At 36.0% G+C, this 13,746-nt stretch overlaps 1 long non-coding RNA gene and 1 pseudogene across 4 annotated transcripts; both read right to left on the bottom strand.

Moving 5' to 3' along the window:
• Positions 1 to 3,922: 3,922 nt before the first annotated feature.
• On the bottom strand, positions 3,923 to 7,150 carry LOC117914035. Of its 4 annotated transcripts, XR_004651213.1 has the most exons (6): positions 6,996 to 7,150; positions 6,731 to 6,865; positions 6,144 to 6,205; positions 5,540 to 6,043; positions 5,117 to 5,346; positions 3,923 to 4,388 (listed from the first exon to the last, which is right to left on the bottom strand). It is a non-coding gene; the product is annotated as an uncharacterized LOC117914035 (long non-coding RNA). The 4 variants fall into 4 exon arrangements; XR_004651212.1 differs by having other exon boundaries at positions 6,731 to 7,148; XR_004651214.1 differs by having other exon boundaries at positions 5,915 to 6,043; positions 6,731 to 7,142.
• A 903-nt stretch (positions 7,151 to 8,053) lies between these two features.
• On the bottom strand, positions 8,054 to 11,725 carry LOC117914007 (annotated as a pseudogene).
• Between the last annotated feature and the right edge of the window lie 2,021 nt (positions 11,726 to 13,746).

The raw sequence follows: 13,746 nt of genomic DNA, 5'->3' as shown, positions 1-13,746 counted from the left end.
GTCTTAAACTAATATATTTATGACTCATCTATTTATTTAAAAAAATTTTAAAAAGTTTATATATATATATATATAGTTAACAAAAAAAATTATCTATTTATTAAATGAGTTATGCAGATTGATATAAATTTGATTCAAATTTGATTATACATATTTTATACAAATTCGTAAAAAGTGTGATGAACTTGAATCATGTTGATGAATTATATTAAATTTTGTCACCCATAAAAAATGCCCCAATGAAAATAAGGACGAGCAAATGGTTAAAAAATTACATCCCATAATAATTTAAAAAAAAAAATCAAATATCATGCCTACATGATTTTTTTTTTTTTTCATTTTTTCTATGATGCATTTTTATGTGTTCCTACTTGAAAATGTTTAAGATACCAAAGAAGTATCCATTGAAATTTGATGTTTTTTTTCTCTTTTTTCAAAAGCATTTAAATCAAACGAATCAAGATAAATAACAAAATCAAGAAACAAAACAATAAAATTAAACGTATCAAAAGTAATAAAATCAAGGAGTAAACATGATGTGACCTAATTAATCATTTTTTTTTTCCATGTGAATAAAGATGTGTGGTCCTTTTCCATGGTCAATCTTTCAGATCCCGTCATACCTGTGAGGGCTCTCCTCCATGTATCCTGTTATGAGAAACTCCCCTCCACGTGTCCCTTTTCCTACCCGGACTCCTCGATCGACTATCACTAGCATGCAATACATCCAGGACATCCCATTCGAATCTCTACCAGCCCATTTGGTACTTGGCACAATGAGGCCCTTATTTTCTACATGGCCAGGCGACAAGAGGAGACCAAGCTTCTTAGACGGACAAGATTGTCCAGTCAAGCCTTCAAGGCCCATTGACCTATGTGATCATTTGTATCTGACATAAGAACAATTGAAGGAACCTCTAATAGCCTTCAAGTCCATGTCAATTAAGTGTTACACGTAACCCCAAGTCATCAGGTTGAGGGGACAGGCGACTACACGATCAAATGTCATGACACATCAACTAACGGCACTTATCAGCTGCCCAAAACTATGATGATTGTCCTACCACCTGCAAAACAATCATTATTACAGAAAAGGTCAAAGTACTTAGTCAGCACTACAGTGATGATCTCTTAAGCATTATAAAAGTCATTCGAAAGCATAAACAAGGTACGCATAGGCTAGCATATTCACTATCTTCCTTGAGTACAAATTATCTCTGTTTGATTTAAGCTTCGAAGGGGTGTGTCTGGACCACCTATCCAGACATTCTTTTGTGCAAGTGAAAAGCTCACCCAATCTTGACATTGTTAGATAGAAGCTTGGAGAGGCACAACATACGAAGGAAGATTGTCTAACCTCTGTTAATTTAAACAAATCTGACTCCAGTTGAACTTGGAAAAACAATTTCGGGTCAATTATTCATAGTTTTCCATAATCATTTTTTTTTTCTTTCTTTTCTATCTTCTTTAGATAAGATGAAGACCGAAGAATTGTCGAAGTAACCTAAAATGATGGTGAGCTCATTGGGAGTAGAAAAAAAGGAAAGAAATAAGTATATCCATGGGCCAGAGAGTATCGCGTAGGTTGCTGAATGAGTACGTATCAGGGATGTGTAAGCTTTATGTATTGTGTGATGCTCGTCTAAGTGAAAAGCTGGTCTGGGAGAATAATAGGAGCGTGACAAGGACATCCACCCACCTACCCTAAAGCGGGGATTTCTAATTTTTATATTATTTTTAAAAAATATTATTAAAAGGTATTATTCGAAAAATAATCCGGACGTACCGAGTCTACCGACAGCCACTTTTGTTCTTTTAACTTTCCATCCATAAAATAAAAAATAAGACTATGAATCCAACAGGAAGGTTTTAGAAAATAGTTCCTTTTTTTTTTCGAAAAAAAATTAAGAACATTTTTAAAAAACAGTTCTATAGTATTTTTGAAAATAAAAATCTAGTCAAAAAGTTAAAATCTTCTCAATCTATTTTTTTTTATCTTTTCAAATATTTTTAAGAAATAATTAAAAATAAAATGAATATTTGAAAGAAGTTTTAGCTCATACATGATACCTTCACAAAAATAAATTGAAAACACTATAAATTCCTAAACAATATTATTTATTTTTGAAAGTAATTGAGAATTATCTTCAAGGACTCTTCTTAATTATTGTTTTTTTTTTTTTTTGTTAAATTTCAAATAAGTTTAAAATTTTCAATGGGTTGATCATTTTCTATTTTGTTTGAATGACGAGTAAAGGTGGCTTCAATAATATTTTTATTTGAATTGTTTTTCATAGATATGTTTTCTTTTGAAAGTATTTTTAAGAAAAATATTTATAAATTATTTATTTAAAAAATATTATAAGTAATTTTTTAGATTTTTAAAAGTGTTTTTTTTTAAATTTATTAAACATCTAAATTTTTTTAAAAAAAATTAAAAGTGTTTTCTAAAATTATTGTCAAACGGACTATAAATATATAATGAGATTTTTTTTTTTTGTTAATTTGCATGATGAAAAATATCCCCTAACATTTGTCTATTTATAAACTAAATTAATTGGTCGAATACAAAAGCCATAAAATCAATTTCATGTCTAGAATTTTTACTTCTTGTGTAGCTACAGTGAGGTGGATGTCTATATTCCATGTATTTTGGCATTGAATCAATGAAGAGAAGGGCCATTGGCCTTTAATGCGTGGTTAGAAATTATGTACAAATGGGACCATAAATTTGGATTCTTCCCAAATTCTTATCATTTTTTCTTCCCTGCGATTAGCTTTCAGGCCATCTACCGCCCACAAGATTCCAAGACAAAGAAAAATGTATGGTAAAGGGATCAATCACATCAGTATGAAAAGTCTTCCCACTACTCACTGATTGGGACCCTAGTTTGATTTTTTCATCATCAATAAAAAATTTGTAAGATTAAGAGTAGGAAATAGTCATTCCAATGGATTGAAGGTTGAAAAAGTCACTTAATGGAAGCAGCAGACATGGCAGGGCTATTGAGTATCGAGTATTGGGTTAGGCAAAGACACCCAATCTAAGTTGCTGTTTGCCACTTAGTTGTATCTAATGGTCTCTTGAAATTTCAGACCTCTTTCCTTTTAAGGAGAGACTTGGCACTGGCTTTTCTTTTGTGTTTTCCCCCCGTTTTTCTGTTTCCTTCATCATTTCATTAGGTACTTGAAAGAAATCAAAATTGGATTTCACAGCAGGGATCCCATACAGCCATATTGTACAATTGAAACTTTTTTTGAGTAGATGGACCCATCTATGTGGATAGGGCTTCAAGGGCAGAAAGATATGGTTCCCCTTACTGCTAAATGGCATCACCTACCCAGTATAAAGAGTCGAGTCTAGGCATGGTGGGCTGGTCTCTCCGGTTCCTTTTCTCGTTTGACTTTGTATACTTTATGGGCTGTTTCTATTAGTATTAATGAAGAGCCTTTTGAGTATGGTGCCCGCATTATAAATGTCGATGCTTTCATGGGCAGATGCAGTGGAAGGTAAGTGTAGAGATGTTTGTGGATCTCCTAAGTGTCAACCACTAAACCTAATGATATAATCTAGTGGGGCGTGTGGCGAAGACATTATTATAATCTCTCCTAAGTGGTCAGATATAATAAATGGACAATTATTAATAACATCAACGTGGCCAACTATATCATATCATAAATAAAGTGAACACCATAAGCTTGGTGAATATTTTTTTATCCTAGTAGTGGTAGTGAATGCCACAAATTTTATATCAATAGTCATCAAATGTTGTATTATTTTATTTTTTTCTTTATAGTTAATAATGTTAATATACTGGTTTATCTCTCATCTCCTCCTTCATGAAGTGACGACTTTTTTGAACTATTAGCTTAGTGACTTTATAGTTAATAGTGTTTTCCTAATGAAATAAGCCACATTATCTTTATGGAACCCCATCACCGTATTAAACCTTTCTATCAGGTTCCCAGTAAGGAATATAATATTCAACTTTCCATAGTGACACCATTGGCCTGAAGTGTCCAAATGATAATCAATGGAATTTAGTCCTAATGAAAAGACAAACAACAACATCCACCCTATAGGTGAAAACATGCACCTACCTACCCACCCATCAGTTTATACAAATGAACACTGGTGTGCACACATGCAAACTCACACAAAGATACCTACTGTCCCTTTCTATAACCACAAAAACCACTTCTCATGTAGCTATAAGTTCTTTGTGCCCTCAAAAGATATTACTCACCTCCTCGGCAGCTGATTTTGGACACAGTGATAGGCTCAAAGGAAAGGGAGATAATGCAGGTGCATGTGCACAAGGGATCTGGAATTCCTTCACCACCAGATGGCTTATAACTGCCTCCACTCCTGCCAAATCATCTATACCCTGCAGGTTAAAGAGAATGAGAAGGAATGAGATACAAACTTTGAAGCACAAAAACCCAACATTGATTCAGTCTTAAATAATCAGCATCTTTCAACTCTAGATGCCAATTTCTTCTTCTCGCTCTGAGAAGAAGAGAAAAAGAGTTTTAGTAGCTAAAGTCATATCACAATATAAGCACCGTATATATGCATCATGTTTATACAACACTTTATGTCAACTGAAAAAGGCATTAGACTAAATAACAGATGCCTCAATTCTTGTCTGGTACCTGCATATTCAATAGCCATGACAATGCACCATTGTGGACACAAATTTGTAGGACTCAGAACAACTCCGAAATGAAAAATGAAAATTCAAAGTTTGGGAGTGAATTCAAAAAATTTTATTTAAGACACCATAAGGAAAAAGGGGGAACAAGAGGAAGTTGGCAATCCTATTATGATGACAAGCGTTAGCCGCAACACAAGCAATAAATTGGAAGTATTTATTGTTGAATTTGAGTGGGAAAATAGAAAGCAAATGGGAGGAGAAGCACTAGCTCTTGCTCTAGAATTTGTTTGAATATTTGGGAATTTTAAATAACTAGAAAATTACTTTGGATGTTAATTAAGCAATTATGGATACTAATATCCTTAACTTCAACAGCTGTCATGGAGGAGATATTTGTTCTTTATGTCCAAAATAGTGACAGAAATGCAGCATGGTACCCAAGAATATAATTTCCATACCATCCCTTGTCGATAATCATCCATGTCTTCAACATCGTCATCAGAAAGCATCCCACCACTGCAACAGCATTTACCTTTGTTCGGTTAACTAAAGTCTGCACAGCTCTCGGTAGTGAATCAGGATGCTTAATTCTCCCTGTTGATTGCCCGCTCTTTGGATCAACCCATTTCTCCACCTATAAAACACGTTATAGATATGAACAGCTCACGATTACCTTGGTAGTGGAACTCTGCATTCATGAAAATCAAAGTACTTAAATGCAATGACAACATTCGGCCAAGAACAGAGAAAATGAGAACAACCGTTGAGCAGCAATTCGCTATCCAACCATGACATGACATGTCAGATAATCCATTAATAAACAAACTTTGATACTGAACTACATTAAAAATTTTTAAAGGAGAAGAGAAAAGCAAAGTTACTGAATTGCAGGGGCAATGTTTTCATTGCTACAAACTTTGTAAAAGTATCAGTTCTCATGAAGAGAGATCATAATTAGACAATACAAATAATGTTGACTCATCAATCACCAAGTGTATGACCCTTGGTCTAATGCATCATGCCCATGTCATCAATAAGCATCTCACAAGAAGTGCAGTTAGTCATCAAAGAGAAAGGCCTGCAGCACATAAAACATGTCTTGCAAAGGGAAAGGTCTGCAGCACATGAAACATGTTATGTAATCTGTCTGGAACATGCATCTTTTACTTTAGCTCCACTTAAGATATGGGCAATTAGCAGTATGTTGATATTTGGCTCCATTAGTCTTTAATCTGATAGCTGATAAGGACGCATACCAGTAAAGGAGTGTCAGTGACAATATATTCCAAAACAGGCAATCCAAGGGAAGCGCTTGTCGCATCAGCCACTTGCAAATGGCGAAGTCGAAGCTCCCCCTCTATTGCAGCATCAAGAACCAACCCCACCTGCTTGACATCACAAGCCCAATGTAAGATTACAGACTAAGCAGCCAGCAAACATGACATAATTACATGCAAGAAATGAGACAAGATTATAGAAGCATACTCTATTTTGGTGAACTGGCTGCAATGCCCATAAGCCTTCTGCAAATCGATCAAGAGCAAAACCTACAACATATAGCACATTTGGCACGGGCCAATAAAGCATTGCTGCATTAAGCACCTAAAGTTGCAGAGATAGATGCTTAAGCATAGGCTGCACTGTCCTCCATAGACCATAGCTAAGGTATATGTTTTAGACTTTTAAAAAATAAGTCCAAGCAGAAAGTTTTCGCATTTTCCATCCCACGGTAGCCATGGGCACAGGACTAACCCGTCCTATTGCCCACTTATTTGGATGGGCCCGATCATTACGTTTGTCCAGGCTCGATTTTCTTGGCCCATTCAATTATTGGGCCGGCCCTCATCCATTAAGCTTCAACCCCGGGCCACAGTACTTCATAACTGTTAATCCTTGATTAATTCATACATAAACGCAGCATAATTTCGTAGTTAAACTTATTTATTAAAAATAACCCAATGCAACTCAAGATGCAAGGGAACAACAGTAATACCTGTGGAGATGGAATCTAACTATTAACGGTAAATGACCAAAACACCCTTTTTGAGTTAGGGTAAGAGAGAGAGACGTACGTTAGGGTGCGAAATGAGGCAATCAACGACGGAGGCGAGTGCACGAGCAACTGGCTAAGCGTCGCCGGCGAATCCACCGATGGTGGTACCTACACCTGTCGGCACTATCATCACGCTCGTCTACTCCTTCTTGCACTGTATCACCACCCCGGAAAAATCAGAGCCCAATACTTCTCACAATCACATTTACCATCACCAATTTTTTCATTATTTGTAAACGGAAACCAAGAAGAAGTGGGAGTTAAAGAGTGTCGAGTGAAGTGACCTTGTTGGAATGATAAGAGCAGGAGATTTTTAATTTAACCAGCGGCTGCGATTTTCCGATGGCCAGATTTCGACCGGTGAAAGATGGAAAGGGAGGCATGAGACGAAGTGCCATTTTGTGGGCTGAGATGGAATAGGCTCACGATTTTGCCCCTACCTATTCTTCCTAATGACATTCTAATTTTCTCCTTTGGAAAATTAATGATTTAATTTTTCAATCCCATAATTCCAAACCTCATACCTTGGGATAATTTTTAGCATTCGCCTAAAATTCAACAAAACAAAAAAACCCTAATGCTATGTTTGCTTCCAAGAAACTTTGAAGGAAAATACAAAAAGAAAGAAAATAAAAATAAATAAATAAATTTAAACTTGATTACTTTTATATGTTTTTTTAAATTTATTTACTTATTTTTCTTTATTATATTTTCAAGCAATGAGATGAGACCATTACGAAGAAATTAATAGAATCAAAGTATGAAGAAATCGTATCGAAATTATACAGAAATAAGACCAAGTTATAAAGAAGTAGGACCATAGTACAAAATTTTGGACCCAATTATAATTTTGCTTTTAAGAGTATAATTGTATATATTGTAAAAGGAATATCAAATTTTGGCAGCAAAATGAACACAAATTTCATAAATTCATATTTTAATATTTATATTACAACAACATATATATACTTTATAAAAATTATACATTAATCATATAATTATTAAAAATATTAAATATAATTTAAATACACTTAGTTGTTAAATGAAATGAGCTTAAGGTACAAAAAAAAAAAAAGAGACGCAAGTGCAAAGATGATGTAAAACTTTTGGATCTCTCATAATTCTACCCTTGGAAGAATAATTGGATATATTAAGGGTGGAATGAGTAAAATTTCATAAAGTCACATATTTTTTATATATTACAACAACATATATATTTTATAAACATCATACATTAATCATACTCTGTCGTAATACCATTGCTGCCTACTCTGTTGTAGTAATACCATTACATCAACATTATAATGAGAATGGTACTTACAAGCGTAGGACATAACTATAAACTATCATACCACAGGAGACATCTCCGGTTATTCGATACAGTGCAACACAGTATCCCATCTCCGCGACTGGGCTTCTGCTTTATTCGATATTGTCACTGGGAAAACAATGGGCCTGCAGGGGTAAAGAAGTGATGAAGTGGAATAGATTAGTTATTAGTTTGATAAAATTAAAGAAGGAAACCAAATGCGATGTATTATGCTTACAAGAAGGTTGCTGTTGTAATAATCCCTATGGTTCTTCTTATTTGATGAGCTTCAAGGGTCTCATCATCGCATTGTCTTCATGATCCAAAATCTGCATTTTTACAGGAAAAAAATAAGATTTTCCCATTTGGATTGTGCCCAGAAGGAAGTGTCTCATTCGTAGCAATTTTCTTTTCCTTGTTCTGTTTTTTCGCCTTTGTAGTTTTGTAGTGAATTTAGATGAAAACACAGGCAAGGGAATAATTCAGGAAAATATGGATGAGACTTATGGAAGGGAGCGTCTTTGAAAGTAGTGAAGTGGCCTGCATTTGACCCAGGCAAGAAGACAAATCTGAGATTACAGAGCATCCGTGAATATGAAGCTCTATTTGGAATCTGCATGGCAGCAGTCATGATTTCCTGACGCCCATTCAAATTCAAACAGAACTTCTTTTTTCTTTATAAAAAAGTACAACCTTAAAGAATTTTTTGAATAAATTTTCACCATTTTACCAGAACTAACAAACTGGTTGTATAAGTGGTGTTACTTCTTGAAAGTAATCAAAACGATCTCATGCTTGGAGTAATTCAGATTGAAAAGCGGAATAAGATACTTACGTGGCAATGGTACACGTAACCAGGCTCTGCGGATGCATCGAACGGATACGATGCGTTGGAGTGTATGTAAGCAAATCTCACCAGTATCTTGGTCACATACCCCGGCGTCATCTTGAACACATTTTTCCAACCCTGCTCGTGAGCTGGCACTGCTGTTATGTTGCCACGTGCATACTTGCTTATCTGGCACTTGACGGCATTGTTGATCTTCAACATGCACTCCTTGAACTTTTCCACGTCCACCAGCTTTCTCTGTTCTAACACCACGAACAGCCCCAGGTGGATGTGCAGCGGGTGATTATCCTCCGTCAGATTGATCACGTTCCAGATCTCACTGGTTCCCTCTTTGGGTGTCTCCGTCGCCGGATCTTCGTACGGTTTTCCGTTCAAAAACAGATGGGTTGGCTCATCGGTGGGGCTCGTGTACTCGTACATTGCTATGTACCGTGTTGCTGCTGCATTGGATAAATCGGGTGATGGGTATTTTATCAATCTCTTCGGGACCCGCGACGTGTCAACCTCGCGTTGCCGCTTGATGATGAACTTCATCACGTTACCGTTGAACTTGTTGACTGGGTCGCCACTTGGGTAGGGAAAAGCCGCACCGTTTGCTAGAATAGCCGAATCGGATTTCGACTCCGAAAAGTCAACAATCACATCGACGATCTCTGATGGGGCCAGGAGGATTTTTTTTATCATGACCGGACGTTTGTTATAAGATGAGTCGGAGCCGACGTGGATGAATCGTAGACCGTTGGTGAAGAAGAACTCGAAGAAGCGAGCGTTGCTTGCGTTGATGATGCGGAATCTATATTTACGACGTCGTACTGTCAAACGTGGCCAGGCTTTCCGTTGACTATGATTGCATCACCAAAATACTCCGGCTGCCATTGTGGATGAATGGAGGGATTGTTTCCTGTTCTATTCATGTAGATGGAGCCATCGGTGCGAAAGCTTCGATCGAATACGATCAAGGGTCGATCAAACTCCTTTCCATGAGGGAGTCCGAGTGGGGACTCAATATCAGGATGACGGATGATGTAGGCCCCAATCAAGCCAGCCAGAAGGTTGACTCGAGTCAAACCCATTGCATGATCATGGTACCACATATTGCCTGGTTGCTGGATGTTGTAGTAGTGGTACTTCTTTTGGTCCAGGTGGGGCCTCTTTCTCTGAAGCCACGGGTGAACCATGAGTTGGCGTGTCCATCGCTCTGGGGTTCGTCGATGCCCCGTGGAGATGAACCACCGTTGGGACGCCCTTCTTCGTGGCGGGAATGGCAGTTGGGATGGTTCGGTCCCAGGGTAAGATGTGTTTTGATGGGAGGTAATTTCGCCACGTCACGTAGGTGTCAACTCCGTAGAGGGCCTCGATGGTTGGACCAGGAACCGTTGCGGTGTTATTGGAAGTACCATAGGCAAATACACGGGTCGGCGGGAGATCTCTGTGGAATTTCTGCACAGCAAGACCAGATAAGAACCGTCGAGTAAGATGACCTTTTTTTCTTCCTTTTCTGAATCATGACAAAGAACCGAGAGGACCCACTACACAGTTACTAGGGCTGCTCCAACGGGAACATTTCTTGATTACAAATTTAAAGTGAAGGAAAAAATCCGTTCACTAGGTTAAACATTGCCACGTCAGATATAATTTGCCTTGAAATATTACAAACCACAGTCATCTCTTCAGGAAGGTGTTGTTCTCTGAGTCTAAACGAAATTCTTTTGGCATAATACATGACATCACGAGAGATTTGGACATGGTAAAATAAGAACTCTATAAATATAAAATAAATAAATAAGAAGACTAGAATGTAGGTGAGGTGTTATTAACTTTTCAAAAGAGTGATTATTGGACTTTACAAACAAGAATGAAACTTTCCAACATCCGGAGAAATCAAAGATTTCTACTCTCACATTTTTTCATTGACTCAGAAAATGAAGGCCCACAGGGATAAGGCTGAAAGATGCCATCTCAGACTTTAATGGATATAATTTGATTTTTGAAGGTGAAAATAATTTTTGTGGTTAGACAGTGGGCAGAAGCTAGTAAGACTATGATATTTTGGTTCAACAGTGTCACGAGTGTCTGCAGTCTACTTCTACAAACAGTCGGCAGAAATAAAAGGTCGGCCAATTTTAGGTTTCCATTTTTCCCCCTCTTTAATTATACCTCCCAAAATCAAATGAAGCCAAAGAAAAAACCCTAGAAGAAAAACTACCTCAAATAGAGTATGAAATGATGGCCACCAGAAGCAAAAAACTCATTAAGTTGTTCTAGTAGCTTCCAGAACAGATTGGAATCTCATAAGGGAATGGAGGAAAGCAGAAACAAGTAGCCACTAACATGGCCTTTTGTATCCTTTTCCCCTCTCTTTCTGTAAGTAAAAAGGACACCCGTTAAAGTTAAAAGGGCACATCGGGAAGAGCAAGATACCCTAGCTTCACAGAATGGAACCGGATTCAAAATGGAAGACAATAGTAGTTTTAACACTTAAAAAAATTAGAAAGCAATAAAAAACCCAAAACAAAAGAAAAAAAATAAGGAAAGTAAATCGTACCCATTTCTTCGAAAACATGCCAATCTGCAGGGACTTGGAAACTGGAACGCCATTGACAACGTCGAAACCGAGGATTTTTGGCATATCTTGAAGCTCATCAACAAACATTTTCAACTGTGATATCTTTATCAGTCTGTCATCTGACCATGTAGCCTCTACAACAGCTCCCAACAAAGCTAAAGAAAGGAGATGAAACAGCAGAATTTTCTCCATAACCATCATGTTCAATTTGGTTACATGCAGAGAGAGAGAGAGAGGGAGGGGGAGGAGCGAGGCAGGGGGGGTTGGGAGAGGGAAAGAGAACGAGAGATGGGTGCGGATATGAACTTGTGCTTGATGTTAGATTTTATATCATCCAAGGGGGATTCTCGAGAAAGAAAGGAGGTGACGTCGGGGACATTGGTGGGCTTCGATGTTTTCCAAAATAAATAAATAAAAAAAGACTAAATAATGCAAGAATTATGTTAAAACCTAAAGTAGGCAATGAAGTGAATGCAAGAATTATGTTAAACGTAGGCAATGAAAGTAAACGTAAAAACAAGACTTGGTCTCCTCTCTGAAAACATTTTTGAAAAACAATTTTTAATAATAGATTTTTAAAATTATTCTATGATATTTCATAAAATAAAAATATATTTAGAAACTTAAAATATTTTAATATATTTTAAAAATAATTTTTATATCTAATGTTTTATTTTATATTTGTATAATTATTTTTTAAAACAATCATTAAAAAATAAGTTAAAACAATTAAAATTTATTTTCTTGTTTTTTCATTTTAAATAACAAAAAATTATTTTAGAAAATAGTTATTAAACAAGCTCTTCATCTTCGTTAATATTAATGGATTTCTAATGTTTTGAAAAGAAAATAAAATAATAACAAGGGTAGAATTAGCTTTAAAAGGAGTTCAAATATGGCAATGTCTTCTAAAATAGTATTAAAAAATAATAGGGGAAAATAGGGGCAAGTAGATAAGCTGTATTTTTGTTGTTCTAAATTCATTGGTCAATCCAAATTCAACCTATTTAATAACGGCTAATATGCAGTGTAATTCATTTGACCTATTTAATAATCAAAATCTCTTATATAATAATTAAATTGAGTTAAGTTTTATAGAAGTCTATATAATTAATGTCTTAAACTAATATATTTATGACTCATCTATTTATTTAAAAATAAATTTAAAATAAGTTTACATATATATATATAGTTAATAAAAAAAATTACATATTTATTAAATTAGTTATGCAGATTAATACAAATTTGATTCAAATTTGATTATACATATTCTATACAAATCCGTAAAAAGTGTGATGAACTTGAATTATGTTGATGAATTGTATTAAATTTTGTCACCTCTAAAAATGCCTCAATGAAAATAAGGACGAGCGAATGGTTAAAAAATTAAGTCCAATAATAATTTTTTTTTAAAAAAAAAATCAATATCATGCCTACATGATTTTTTTTTCTTTCATTTTTTCTATGATGCATTTTTATGTGTTCCTACTCGAAAATGTTTAAGATACCAAAGAAGTATCCATTGAAATTTGATGTTTTTTTCTCTTTTTCAAAAACATATAAATCAAACGAATCAGGATAAATAACAAAATCAAGAAACAAAACAATAAAATTAAACGTATCAAAAGTAATAAAATCAAGGAGTAAACATGATGTGACCAAATTAATCATTTTTTTTCCATGTGAATAAAGAAGTGTGGTTCTCTTCCATAGTCAATCTTTCAGACCCAGCCATACCGATGGGGGCTCTCCTCCACGTGTCCTGTTATGAGAAGCTCCCCTCCACGTGTCCCTTTTCCTACCCGGACTCCTCGATCGACTATCACTAGCATGCAATCCGTCCAGGACATCCCATTCGAATCTCTATCAGCTCATTTGGTACCCCGGCACAATGAGGCCCTTATTTTCTACAAGGCTAGGCGACAAGAGGAGACCGAGCTTCTTAGATGGACAGGATTGTCCAGTCAAGCCTTCAAGGCCCATTGGCCTATGTGATTATTTGCGTCTGACCTAGGAACAACTGAAGGAACCTCTAATAACCTTCAAGTCCATGTCAATTAAGTGCTACACGTAACCCCAGGCCATCAACAGGTTGAAGGGACAGGCGGCTACACGATCAAATGTCATGACACATCAGCTAACAACACCTATCAGCCGCCCAAAATTATGATGATTGGGCTATCACCTGCAAAACAATCATCATTATAGAGAAGGTCAAAGTGTTTAGTCAACACTACAATAATGATCTCTTAAGCATTATAAAAGTCCTCTTAAAGCATAAACAAGGTACGCATGGACGCATAGGCTAGC

This window comes from Vitis riparia, chromosome 1, assembly GCF_004353265.1.
Source record: "Vitis riparia cultivar Riparia Gloire de Montpellier isolate 1030 chromosome 1, EGFV_Vit.rip_1.0, whole genome shotgun sequence".
Taxonomy (NCBI): Eukaryota; Viridiplantae; Streptophyta; class Magnoliopsida; order Vitales; family Vitaceae; genus Vitis; species Vitis riparia.
This window is presented reverse-complemented; position numbering and strand designations above follow the sequence as displayed.